The sequence below is a fragment of the Hypanus sabinus genome, chromosome 5 (assembly GCF_030144855.1).
Source record: "Hypanus sabinus isolate sHypSab1 chromosome 5, sHypSab1.hap1, whole genome shotgun sequence".
Taxonomy (NCBI): domain Eukaryota; kingdom Metazoa; phylum Chordata; class Chondrichthyes; order Myliobatiformes; family Dasyatidae; genus Hypanus; species Hypanus sabinus.
In genome coordinates this window covers 177519082-177532662 of record NC_082710.1, presented here as the reverse complement: position 1 = coordinate 177532662, position 13581 = coordinate 177519082, and the positions used below count along the sequence as shown (strand labels likewise).

The following is a 13581-nucleotide window of genomic DNA, read 5'->3' as shown; positions in this document are numbered from 1 at the left end:
CATCTCCACAACCTGCCTCTTCCTCCTGCATTCCCTCACTGACCCTCTCTCGCACGTCTCCACATCCTGACTCTTCCTCCTGCATTCCCTCACAGACACTCACTCCCACATCTCCACATACTGCCTCTTCCTCCTGCATTCCCTCACAGACCCTCACTCCCACATCTCCACATCCTGCCTCTTCCTCCTGCATTCCCTTACAGTCCCTCACTCCCAGATCTCCACATCCTGCCTCTTCATCCTGCATTCCCTCACAGACCCTCACTACCACATCTCCACAACCTGCCTCTTCCTCCTGCATTCCCTCACAGACCCTCTCTCCCACATCTCCACAACCTGCCTCATCCTCCTGCATTCCCTCACAGACCCTCTCTCCCACATCTCCACAACCTGCCTCATCCTCCTGCATTCCCTCACAGTCCCTCACTCCCAGATCTCCACATCCTGCCTCCCTCCCGCATTCCCTCACTGACCCTCTCTCCCACATCTCCACATCCTGACTCTTCCTCCTGCATTCCCTCACAGACCCTCACTCCCACATCTCCACATCCTGCCTCTTCCTCCTGCATTCCCTCACAGTCCCTCACTCCCAGATCTCCACATCCTGCCTCTTCATCCTGCATTCCCTCACAGACCCTCACTACCACATCTCCACAACCTGCCTCTACCTCCTGCATTCCCTCACAGACCCTCTCTCCCACATCTCCACAACCTGCCTCATCCTCCTGCATTCCCTCACAGACCCTCTCTCCCACATCTCCACAACCTGCCTCATCCTCCTGCATTCCCTCACAGTCCCTCACTCCCAGATCTCCACATACTGCCTCTTCCTCCTGCATTCCCTCACAGACCCTCTCTCCCACATCTCCACAACCTGCCTCATCCTCCTGCATTCCCTCACAGACCCTCTCTCCCACATCTCCACAACCTGCCTCATCCTCCTGCATTCCCTCACAGTCCCTCACTCCCAGATCTCCACATCCTGACTCTTCCTCCCGCATTCCCTCACAGACCCTCACTCCCACATCTCCACATCCTGCCTCTTCATCCTGCATTCCCTCACAGACCCTCACTACCACATCTCCACAACCTGCCTCTTCCTCCTGCATTCCCTCACAGACCCTCTCTCGCACGTCTCCACAACCTGACTCTTCCTCCTGCATTCCCTCACAGACACTCACTCCCACATCTCCACATACTGCCTCTTCCTCCTGCATTCCCTCACAGACCCTCTCTCCCACATCTCCATCTCCTGCCTCTTCCTCCTGCATTCCCTCACAGACCCTCACTCCCACATCCCCATCTCCTGCCTCTTCCTCCTGCATTCCCTCACAGACCCTCTCTCCCACATCTCCATCTCCTGCCTCTTCCTCCTGCATTCCCTCAGAGACCCTCACTCTCAGATCTCCACATCCTGAATCTTCCTCCCGCATTCCCTCACAGTCCCTCACTCCCACATCTCCACAACCTGCCTCATCCTCCTGCATTCCCTCACAGTCCCTCACTCCCAGATCTCCACATCCTGACTCTTCCTCCCGCATTCCCTCACAGACCATCACTCCCACATCTCCACATCCTGCCTCTTCCTCCTGCATTCCCTCACAGACCCTCTCTCCTACATCTCCACATCCTGCCTCCCTTCGCATTCCCTCACTGACCCTCTCTCCCACATCTCCACATCCTGACTCTTCCTCCTGCATTCCCTCACAGACCCTCACTCCCACATCTTGCCTCTTCATCCCGCATTCCCTCACAGACCCACATCTCGCCTCTTCCTCCCGCATTCCCTCACAGACCCACACTCCCACATCTCCACATCCTGCCTCTTCCTCCTGCATTCCCTCACAGACCCTCACTACCACATCTCCACAACCTGCCTCTTCCTCCTGCATTCCCTCACAGACCCTCTCTCGCACGTCTCCACATCCTGCCTCTTCCTCCTGCATTCCCTCACAGACCCTCACTACCACATCTCCACAACCTGCCTCTTCCTCCTGCATTCCCTCACAGACCCTCACTCCCACATCTCCCCATCCTGCCTCTTCCTCCCGCATTCCCTCACAGACCCTCTCACCCACATCTCCACATCCTGCCTCTTCCTCCTGCATTCCCTCACAGTCCCTCACTCCCAGATCTCCACATCCTGACTCTTCCTCCCGCATTCCCTCACAGACGCTCACTCCCACATCTCCACATCCTGCCTCTTCCTCCCGCATTCCCTCAGAGACCCTCACTCCCACATCTCCACATCCGGCCTCTTCCTCCTGCAGTCCCTCAGAGACCCTCACTCCCACATCTCCACATCCTGACTCTTCCTCCCGCATTCCCTCACAGACCCTCACTCCCACATCTCCACATCCTGACTCTTCCTCCTGCATTCCCTCACAGACCCTCTCTCCCACATCCCCATATCCTGCCTCTTCCTCCTGCATTCCCTCACAGACCCTCACTCCCAGATCTCCACATCCTGACTCTTCCTCCCGCATTCCCTCACAGACCCTCACTCCCACATCTCCACATCCTGCCTCTTCCTCCCGCGTTCCCTCACAGACCCTCACTCCCACATCTCCACATCCTGCCTCATCCTCCCGCATTCCCTCACAGACCCTCTCACCCACATCTCCACATCCTGCCCCTTCCACCTGCATTCCCTCACAGACCCTCTCTCCTACATCTCCACATCCTGCCTCCCTCCCGCATTCCCTCACTGACCCTCTCTCCCACATCTCCACATCCTGACTCTTCCTCCTGCATTCCCTCACAGACCCTTACTCCCACATCTCCACATCCTGCCTCTTCCTCCTGCATTCCCTCACAGTCCCTCACTCCCAGATCTCCACATCCTGCCTCTTCATCCTGCATTCCCTCACAGACCCTCACTACCACATCTCCACAACCTGCCTCTTCCTCCTGCATTCCCTCACAGACCCTCTCTCGCACGTCTCCACATCCTGACTCTTCCTCCTGCATTCCCTCACAGACACTCACTCCCACATCTCCACATACTGCCTCTTCCTCCTGCATTCCCTCACAGACCCTCTCTCCCACATCTCCACAACCTGCCTCATCCTCCTGCATTCCCTCACAGACCCTCTCTCCCACATCTCCACAACCTGCCTCATCCTCCTGCATTCCCTCACAGTCCCTCACTCCCAGATCTCCACATCCTGACTCTTCCTCCCGCATTCCCTCACAGACCCTCACTCCCACATCTCCACATCCTGCCTCTTCATCCTGCATTCCCTCACAGACCCTCACTACCACATCTCCACAACCTGCCTCTTCCTCCTGCATTCCCTCACAGACCCTCTCTCGCACGTCTCCACAACCTGACTCTTCCTCCTGCATTCCCTCACAGACACTCACTCCCACATCTCCACATACTGCCTCTTCCTCCTGCATTCCCTCACAGACCCTCTCTCCCACATCTCCATCTCCTGCCTCTTCCTCCTGCATTCCCTCACAGACCCTCACTCCCACATCCCCATCTCCTGCCTCTTCCTCCTGCATTCCCTCACAGACCCTCTCTCCCACATCTCCATCTCCTGCCTCTTCCTCCTGCATTCCCTCAGAGACCCTCACTCTCAGATCTCCACATCCTGACTCTTCCTCCCGCATTCCCTCACAGACCCTCACTCCCACATCTCCACATCCTGCCTCTTCCTCCCGCATTCCCTCTCAGACCCTCTCACCCACATCTCCACATCCTGCCTCTTCCTCCTGCATTCCCTCACAGACCCTCTCTCCTACATCTCCACATCCTGCCTCCCTTCGCATTCCCACACTGACCCTCTCTCCCACATCTCCACATCCTGACTCTTCCTCCTGCATTCCCTCACAGACCCTCACTCCCACATCTTGCCTCTTCATCCCGCATTCCCTCACAGACCCACATCTCGCCTCTTCCTCCCGCATTCCCTCACAGACCCACACTCACACATCTTCACATCCTGCCTCTTCCTCCTGCATTCCCTCACAGACCCTCACTACCACATCTCCACAACCTGCCTCTTCCTCCTGCATTCCCTCACAGACCCTCACTCCCACATCTCCACATCCTGCCTCTTCCTCCTGCATTCCCTCACAGACCCTCTCTCCTACATCTCCACATCCTGCCTCCCTTCGCATTCCCTCACTGACCCTCTCTCCCACATCTCCACATCCTGACTCTTCCTCCTGCATTCCCTCACAGACCCTCACTCCCACATCTTGCCTCTTCATCCCGCATTCCCTCACAGACCCACATCTCGCCTCTTCCTCCCGCATTCCCTCACAGACCCACACTCCCACATCTCCACATCCTGCCTCTTCCTCCTGCATTCCCTCACAGACCCTCACTACCACATCTCCACAACCTGCCTCTTCCTCCTGCATTCCCTCACAGACCCTCTCTCGCACGTCTCCACATCCTGCCTCTTCCTCCTGCATTCCCTCACAGACCCTCACTACCACATCTCCACAACCTGCCTCTTCCTCCTGCATTCCCTCACAGACCCTCACTCCCACATCTCCCCATCCTGCCTCTTCCTCCCGCATTCCCTCACAGACCCTCTCACCCACATCTCCACATCCTGCCTCTTCCTCCTGCATTCCCTCACAGTCCCTCACTCCCAGATCTCCACATCCTGACTCTTCCTCCCGCATTCCCTCACAGACGCTCACTCCCACATCTCCACATCCTGCCTCTTCCTCCCGCATTCCCTCAGAGACCCTCACTCCCACATCTCCACATCCGGCCTCTTCCTCCTGCAGTCCCTCAGAGACCCTCACTCCCACATCTCCACATCCTGACTCTTCCTCCCGCATTCCCTCACAGACCCTCACTCCCACATCTCCACATCCTGACTCTTCCTCCTGCATTCCCTCACAGACCCTCTCTCCCACATCCCCATATCCTGCCTCTTCCTCCTGCATTCCCTCACAGACCCTCACTCCCAGATCTCCACATCCTGACTCTTCCTCCCGCATTCCCTCACAGACCCTCACTCCCACATCTCCACATCCTGCCTCTTCCTCCCGCGTTCCCTCACAGACCCTCACTCCCACATCTCCACATCCTGCCTCATCCTCCCGCATTCCCTCACAGACCCTCTCACCCACATCTCCACATCCTGCCCCTTCCACCTGCATTCCCTCACAGACCCTCTCTCCTACATCTCCACATCCTGCCTCCCTCCCGCATTCCCTCACTGACCCTCTCTCCCACATCTCCACATCCTGACTCTTCCTCCTGCATTCCCTCACAGACCCTTACTCCCACATCTCCACATCCTGCCTCTTCCTCCTGCATTCCCTCACAGTCCCTCACTCCCAGATCTCCACATCCTGCCTCTTCATCCTGCATTCCCTCACAGACCCTCACTACCACATCTCCACAACCTGCCTCTTCCTCCTGCATTCCCTCACAGACCCTCTCTCGCACGTCTCCACATCCTGACTCTTCCTCCTGCATTCCCTCACAGACACTCACTCCCACATCTCCACATACTGCCTCTTCCTCCTGCATTCCCTCACAGACCCTCTCTCCCACATCTCCACAACCTGCCTCATCCTCCTGCATTCCCTCACAGACCCTCTCTCCCACATCTCCACAACCTGCCTCATCCTCCTGCATTCCCTCACAGTCCCTCACTCCCAGATCTCCACATCCTGACTCTTCCTCCCGCATTCCCTCACAGACCCTCACTCCCACATCTCCACATCCTGCCTCTTCATCCTGCATTCCCTCACAGACCCTCACTACCACATCTCCACAACCTGCCTCTTCCTCCTGCATTCCCTCACAGACCCTCTCTCGCACGTCTCCACAACCTGACTCTTCCTCCTGCATTCCCTCACAGACACTCACTCCCACATCTCCACATACTGCCTCTTCCTCCTGCATTCCCTCACAGACCCTCTCTCCCACATCTCCATCTCCTGCCTCTTCCTCCTGCATTCCCTCACAGACCCTCACTCCCACATCCCCATCTCCTGCCTCTTCCTCCTGCATTCCCTCACAGACCCTCTCTCCCACATCTCCATCTCCTGCCTCTTCCTCCTGCATTCCCTCAGAGACCCTCACTCTCAGATCTCCACATCCTGACTCTTCCTCCCGCATTCCCTCACAGACCCTCACTCCCACATCTCCACATCCTGCCTCTTCCTCCCGCATTCCCTCTCAGACCCTCTCACCCACATCTCCACATCCTGCCTCTTCCTCCTGCATTCCCTCACAGACCCTCTCTCCTACATCTCCACATCCTGCCTCCCTTCGCATTCCCACACTGACCCTCTCTCCCACATCTCCACATCCTGACTCTTCCTCCTGCATTCCCTCACAGACCCTCACTCCCACATCTTGCCTCTTCATCCCGCATTCCCTCACAGACCCACATCTCGCCTCTTCCTCCCGCATTCCCTCACAGACCCACACTCACACATCTTCACATCCTGCCTCTTCCTCCTGCATTCCCTCACAGACCCTCACTACCACATCTCCACAACCTGCCTCTTCCTCCTGCATTCCCTCACAGACCCTCACTCGCACGTCTCCACATCCTGCCTCTTCCTCCTGCATTCCCTCACAGTCCCTCACTACCACATCTCCACAACCTGCCTCTTCCTCCTGCATTCCCTCACAGACCCTCACTCCCACATCTCCCCATCCTGCCTCTTCCTCCCGCATTCCCTCACAGACCCTCTCACCCACATCTCCACATCCTGCCTCTTCCTCCTGCATTCCCTCACAGTCCCTCACTCCCAGATCTCCACATCCTGACTCTTCCTCCCGCATTCCCTCACAGACCCTCACTCCCACATCTCCACATCCTGCCTCTTCCTCCCGCATTCCCTCAGAGACCCTCACTCCCACATCTCCACATCCGGCCTCTTCCTCCTGCAGTCCCTCAGAGACCCTCACTCCCACATCTCCACATCCTGACTCTTCCTCCCGCATTCCCTCACAGACCCTCACTCCCACATCTCCACATCCTGACTCTTCCTCCTGCATTCCCTCACAGACCCTCTCTCCCACATCCCCATATCCTGCCTCTTCCTCCTGCATTCCCTCACAGACCCTCACTCCCAGATCTCCACATCCTGACTCTTCCTCCCGCATTCCCTCACAGACCCTCACTCCCACATCTCCACATCCTGCCTCTTCCTCCCGCGTTCCCTCACAGACCCTCACTCCGACATCTCCACATCCTGCCTCATCCTCCCGCATTCCCTCACAGACCCTCTCACCCACATCTCCACATCCTGCCTCTTCCACCTGCATTCCCTCACAGACCCTCTCTCCTACATCTCCACATCCTGCCTCCCTCCCGCATTCCCTCACTGACCCTCTCTCCCACATCTCCACATCCTGACTCTTCCTCCTGCATTCCCTCACAGACCCTCACTCCCACATCTCCACATCCTGCCTCTTCCTCCTGCATTCCCTCACAGTCCCTCACTCCCAGATCTCCACATCCTGACTCTTCCTCCCGCATTCCCTCACAGACCCTCACTCCCACATCTTGCCTCTTCCTCCCGCATTCCCTCACAGACCCACACTCCCACATCTCCACATCCTGCCTCTTCCTCCTGCATTCCCTCACAGACCCTCACTACCACATCTCCACAACCTGCCTCTTCCTCCTGCATTCCCTCACAGACCCTCTCTCGCACGTTTCCACATCCTGACTCGTCCTCCTGCATTCCCTCACAGACACTCACTCCCACATCTCCACATCCTGCCTATTCCTCCTGCATTCCCTCACAGACCCTCTCTCCCACATCTCCATCTCCTGCCTCTTCCTCCTGCATTCCCTCACTGACCCACATCTCGCCTCTTCCTCCCGCATTCCCTCACAGACCCACACTCCCACATCTCCACATCCTGCCTCTTCATCCTGCATTCCCTCACAGACCCTCACTACCACATCTCCACAACCTGCCTCTTCCTCCTGCATTCCCTCACAGACCCTCTCTCGCACGTCTCCACATCCTGACTCTTCCTCCTGCATTCCCTCACAGACACTCACTCCCACATCTCCACATACTGCCTCTTCCTCCTGCATTCCCTCACAGACCCTCTCTCCCACATCTCCATCTCCTGCCTCTTCCTCCTGCATTCCCTCACAGACCCTCAATCCCACATCTCCATCTCCTGCCTCTTCCTCCTGCATTCCCTCACAGACCCTCTCTCCCACATCTCCATCTCCTGCCTCTTCCTCCTGCATTCACTCAGAGACCCTCACTCCCAGATCTCCACATCCTGACTCTTCCTCCCGCATTCCCTCACAGACCCTCACTCCCACATCTACACATCCTGCCTCTTCCTCCCGCATTCCCTCACAGACCCTCTCACCCACATCTCCACATCCTGCCTCTTCCTCCTGCATTCCCTCACAGACCCTCTCTCCTACATCTCCACATCCTGCCTCCCTTCGCATTCCCTCACTGACCCTCTCTCCCACATCTCCACATCCTGACTCTTCCTCCTGCATTCCCTCACAGACCCACACTCCCACATCTCCACATCCTGCCTCTTCCTCCTGCATTCCCTCACAGTCCCTCACTACCAGATCTCCACATCCTGACTCTTCCTCCCGCATTCCCTCACAGACCCTCACCCCACATCTCCACATCCTCCCTCTTCCTCCCGCATTCCCTCAGAGACCCACATCTCCATCTCCTGCCTCTTCCTCCTGCATTCCCTCACAGACCCTCACTCCCACATCTCCACATCCTGACTCTTCCTCCTGCATTCCCTCACAGACCCTCTCCCACATCTCCACATCCTGACTCTTCCTCCTGCATTCCCTCGCAGACACTCACTCCCACATCTCCACATCCTGCCTCTTCCTCCTGCATTCACTCACAGACCCTCTCTCCCACATCTCCATCTCCTGCCTCTTCCTCCTGCATTCCCTCACAGACACTCACTCCCACATCTCCACATCCTGCCTCTTCCTCCTGCATTCACTCACAGACCCTCTCTCCCACATCTCCATCTCCTGCCTCTTCCTCCTGCATTCCCTCACAGACACTCACTCCCACTTCTCCACATCCTGACTCTTCCTCCCGCATTTCCTCACAGACCCTCACTCCCAAATCTCCACATCCTGCCTCTTCCTCCCGCATTCCCTCACAGACCCTCTAACCCACATCTCCACATCCTGCCTCTTCCTCCTGCATTCCCTCACAGACCCTCTCTCCTACATCTCCACATCCTGCCTCCCTCCCGCATTCCCTCACTGACCCTCTCTCGCACATCTCCACATCCTGACTCTTCTTCCTGCATTCCCTCACAGACCCTCACTCCCAGATCTCCACATCCTGCCTCTTCCTCCTGCATTCCCTCACAGTCCCTCACTCCCAGATCTCCACATCCTGACTCTTCCTCCCGCATTCCCTCACAGACCCTCACTCCCACATCTCCACATCCTGCCTCTTCCTCCCGCATTCCCTCACAGACCCTCACTCCCACATCTCCACATCCTGACTCTTCCTCCCGCATTCCCTCACAGACCCTCACTCCCACATCTCCACATCCTGACTCTTCCTCCTGCATTCCCTCACAGACACTCACTCCCACATCTCCACATCCTGCCTCTTCCTCCTGCATTCCCTCACAGACCCTCTCTCCCACATCTCCATCTCCTGCCTCTTCCTCCTGCATTCCCTCACAGACCCTCTCTCCCACATCTCCATCTCCTGCCTCTTCCTCCTGCATTCCCTCACAGACCCTCTCTCCCACATCTCCATCTCCTGCCTCTTCCTCCTGCATTCCCTCACAGACCCTCACTCCTAGATCTCCACATCCTGACTCTTCCTCCCGCATTCCCTCACAGACCCTCACTCCCACATCTCCACATCCTGCCTCTTCCTCCCGCATTCCCTCACAGACCCTCTCACCCACATCTCCACATCCTGCCTCTTCCTCCTGCATTCCCTCACAGACCCTCACTACCACATCTCCACAACCTGCCTCTTCCTCCTGCATTCCCTCACAGACCCTCTCTCGCACGTCTCCACATCCTGATTCTTCCTCCTGCATTCCCTCACAGACACTCTCTCCCACATCTCCACATCCTGCCTCTTCCTCCTGCATTCCCTCACAGACCCTCTCTCCCACATCTCCAACTCCTGCCTCTTCCTCCTGCATTCCCTCACAGACCCTCTCTCCCACATCTCCATCTCCTGCCTCTTCCTCCTGCATTCCCTCACAGACCCTCTCTCCCACATCAACATCTCCTGCCTCTTCCTCCTGCATTCCCTCACAGACCCTCACTCCCAGATCTCCACATCCTGACTCTTCCTCCCGCATTCCCTCACAGACCCTCACTCCCACATCTCCACATCCTGCCTCTTCCTACCGCATTCCCTCACAGACCCTCTCACCCACATCTCCACATCCTGCCTCTTCCTCCTGCATTCCCTCACAGACCCTCACTACCACATCTCCACAACCTGCCTCTTCCTCCTGTATTCCCTCACAGACCCTCTATCGCCCGTCTCCACATCCTGACTCTTCCTCCTGCATTCCCTCACAGACACTCATTCCCACATCTCCACATCCTGCCTCTTCCTCCTGCATTCCATCACAGACCCTCTCTCCCACATCTCCATCTCCTGCCTCTTCCTCCTGCATTCCCTCACAGACCCTCTCTCCCACATCTCCATCTCCTGCCTCTTCCTCCTGCATTCCCTCACAGACCCTCTCTGCCACATCTCCACATCCTGCCTCCCTCCCGCATTCCCTCACTGACCCTCTCTCCCACATCTCCACATCCTGACTCTTCCTCCTGCATTCCCTCACAGACCCTCACTCCCACATCTCCACATCGTGCCTCTTCCTCCTGCATTCCCTCACAGTCCCTCACTCCCAGATCTCCACATCCTGACTCTTCCTCCCGCATTCCCTCCCAGACCCTCACTCCCACATCTCCACATCCTGCCTCTTCCTCCGGCATTCCCTCAGAGACCCTCACTCCCACATCTCCACATCCTGCCTCTTCCTCCTGCATTCCCTCACAGACCGTCACTCCCACATCTCCACATCCTGACTCTTCCTCCCGCATTCCCTCACAGACCCTCACTCCCACATCTCCACATCCTGACTCTTCCTCCTGCATTCCCTCACAGACCCTCTCTCCCACATCTCCATATCCTGCCTCTTCCTCCTGCATTCCCTCACAGACCCTCACTCCCAGATCTCCACATCCTGACTCTTCCTCCCGCATTCCCTCACAGACCCTCACTCCCACATCTCCACATCCTGCCTCTTCCTCCCGCATTCCCTCACAGACCCTCACTCCCACATCTCCACATCCTGCCTCTTCCTCCCGCATTCCCACACAGACCCTCTCACCCACATCTCCACATCCTGCCTCTTCCTCCTGCATTCCCTCACAGACCCTCTCTCCTACATCTCCACATCCTGCCTCCCTCCCGCATTCCCTCACTGACCCTCTTTCCCACATCTCCACATCCTGACTCTTCCTCCTGCATTCCCTCACAGACCCTCATTCCCACATCTCCACATCCTGCCCCTTCCTCCTGCATTCCCTCACAGTCCCTCACTCCCAGATCTCCACATCCTGACTCTTCCTCCCGCATTCCCTCACAGACCCTCACTCCCACATCTTGCCTCTTCCTCCCGCATTCCCTCACAGACCCACACTCCCACATCTCCACATCCTGCCTCTTCCTCCTGCATTCCCTCACAGACCCTCACTACCACATCTCCACAACCTGCCTCTTCCTCCTGCATTCCCTCATAGACCCTCTCTCGCACGTCTCCACATCCTGACTCGTCCTCTTGCATTCCCTCACAGACACTCACTCCCACATCTCCACATCCTGCCTCTTCCTCCTGCATTCCCTCACAGACCCTCTCTCCCACATCTCCAACTCCTGCCTCTTCCTCCTGCATTCCCTCACAGACCCTCACTCCCAGATCTCCACATCCTGACTCTTCCTCCCGCATTCCCTCACAGACCCTCACTCCCACATCTCCACATCCTGCCTCTTCCTCCCGCATTCCCTCACAGACCCTCTAACCCACATCTCCACATCCTGCCTCTTCCTCCTGCATTCCCTCACAGACCCTCTCTCCTACATCTCCACATCCTGCCTCCCTCCCGCATTCCCTCACTGACCCTCTCTCCCACATCTCCACATCCTGACTCTTCCTCCTGCATTCCCTCACAGACCCTCACTCCCACATCTGCACATCCTGCCTCTTCCTCCTGCATTCCCTCACAGACCCCCACTGCCACATCTCCACATCCTGCCTCTTCCTCCTGCATTCCCCACACAGACACTCACTCCCACATCTCCACATCCTGCCTCTTCCTCCTGCATTCCCCACACAGACACTCACTCCCACATCTCCACATCCTGCCTCTTCCTCCTGCATTCCCTCACAGACCCTCACTCCCACTTCTCCACATCCTGCCTATTCCTCCCGCATTCCCTCTCAGACCCTCTCTCCCACATCTCCACATCCTGCCTCTTCCTCCCGCATTCCCTCACAGACCCTCACTCCCACATCTCCACATCCTGCCTCTTCCTCCTGCATTCCCTCACAGACCCTCACTCCCGCAACTCCACATCCTGGCTCTTCCTCCTGCATTCCCTCACAGACCCTCTCTCCCAGATCTCCACATCCTGACTCTTCCTCCCCCATTCCCTCACAGACCCTCACTCCCACATCTCCACATCCTGCCTCTTCCTCCCGCATTCCCTCACAGACCCTCACTCCCACATCTCCACATCCTGCCTCTTCCTCCTGCATTCCCTCACAGACCCTCACTCCCACATCTCCACATCCTGCCTATTCCTCCCGTATTCCCTCACAGACCCTCACTCCCACTTCTCCACATCCTGACTCTTCCTCCCGCATTCCCTCACAGACCCTCACTCCCACATCTCCACATCCTGCCTCTTCCTCCTGCATTCCATCACAGACCCTCACTCCCACATCTCCACATCCTGCCTATTCCTCCCGTATTCCCTCACAGACCCTCACTCCCACATCTCCACATCCTGCCTCTTCCTCCTGCATTCCCTCACAGACCCCCACTGCCACATCTCGCTTCTTCCTCCCACATTCCCTCACAGTCCCTCACTCCCACATCTCCACATCCTGCCTCCCTCCAGCATTCCCACACAGACCCTAACTCCCACATCTCCACATCCTTCCTCTTCCTCCTGCATTCCCTCGCAGACCCACATCTAAAAATCCTGACTCTTCCTCCTGCATTCCCTCACAGACCCTCACTCCCACATCTCCACATCCTGTATCCCTCCCACATTCCCTCACAGACCCACACTCCCCCATCTCCACATCCTGCCTCTTCCTCCTGCATTCCCTCACAGACCCTCACTCCGACTTCTCCACATCCTGCCTCTTCCTGCTGCATTCCCTCACAGACCCTCACTCCCAGATCTCCACATCCTGCCACTTCCTCCTGCATTCCCTCACAGACCCTGACTCCCACATCTCCACATCCTGCCTCTTCCTCCTGCATTCCCTCACAGACCCTCACTCCACATCTCCACATCCTGCCTCTTCTTCCCGCATTCCCTCACAGACCCTCACTCCCA

At 57.1% G+C, this 13581-nt stretch overlaps 1 protein-coding gene across 1 annotated transcript in view; it reads left to right on the top strand.

Moving 5' to 3' along the window:
* Positions 1 to 13581, top strand: part of LOC132394669 (butyrophilin subfamily 1 member A1-like) — a 398499-nt gene that overhangs the window by 242278 nt on the left and 142640 nt on the right. The gene's annotated exons all lie outside the window — the stretch shown is intronic.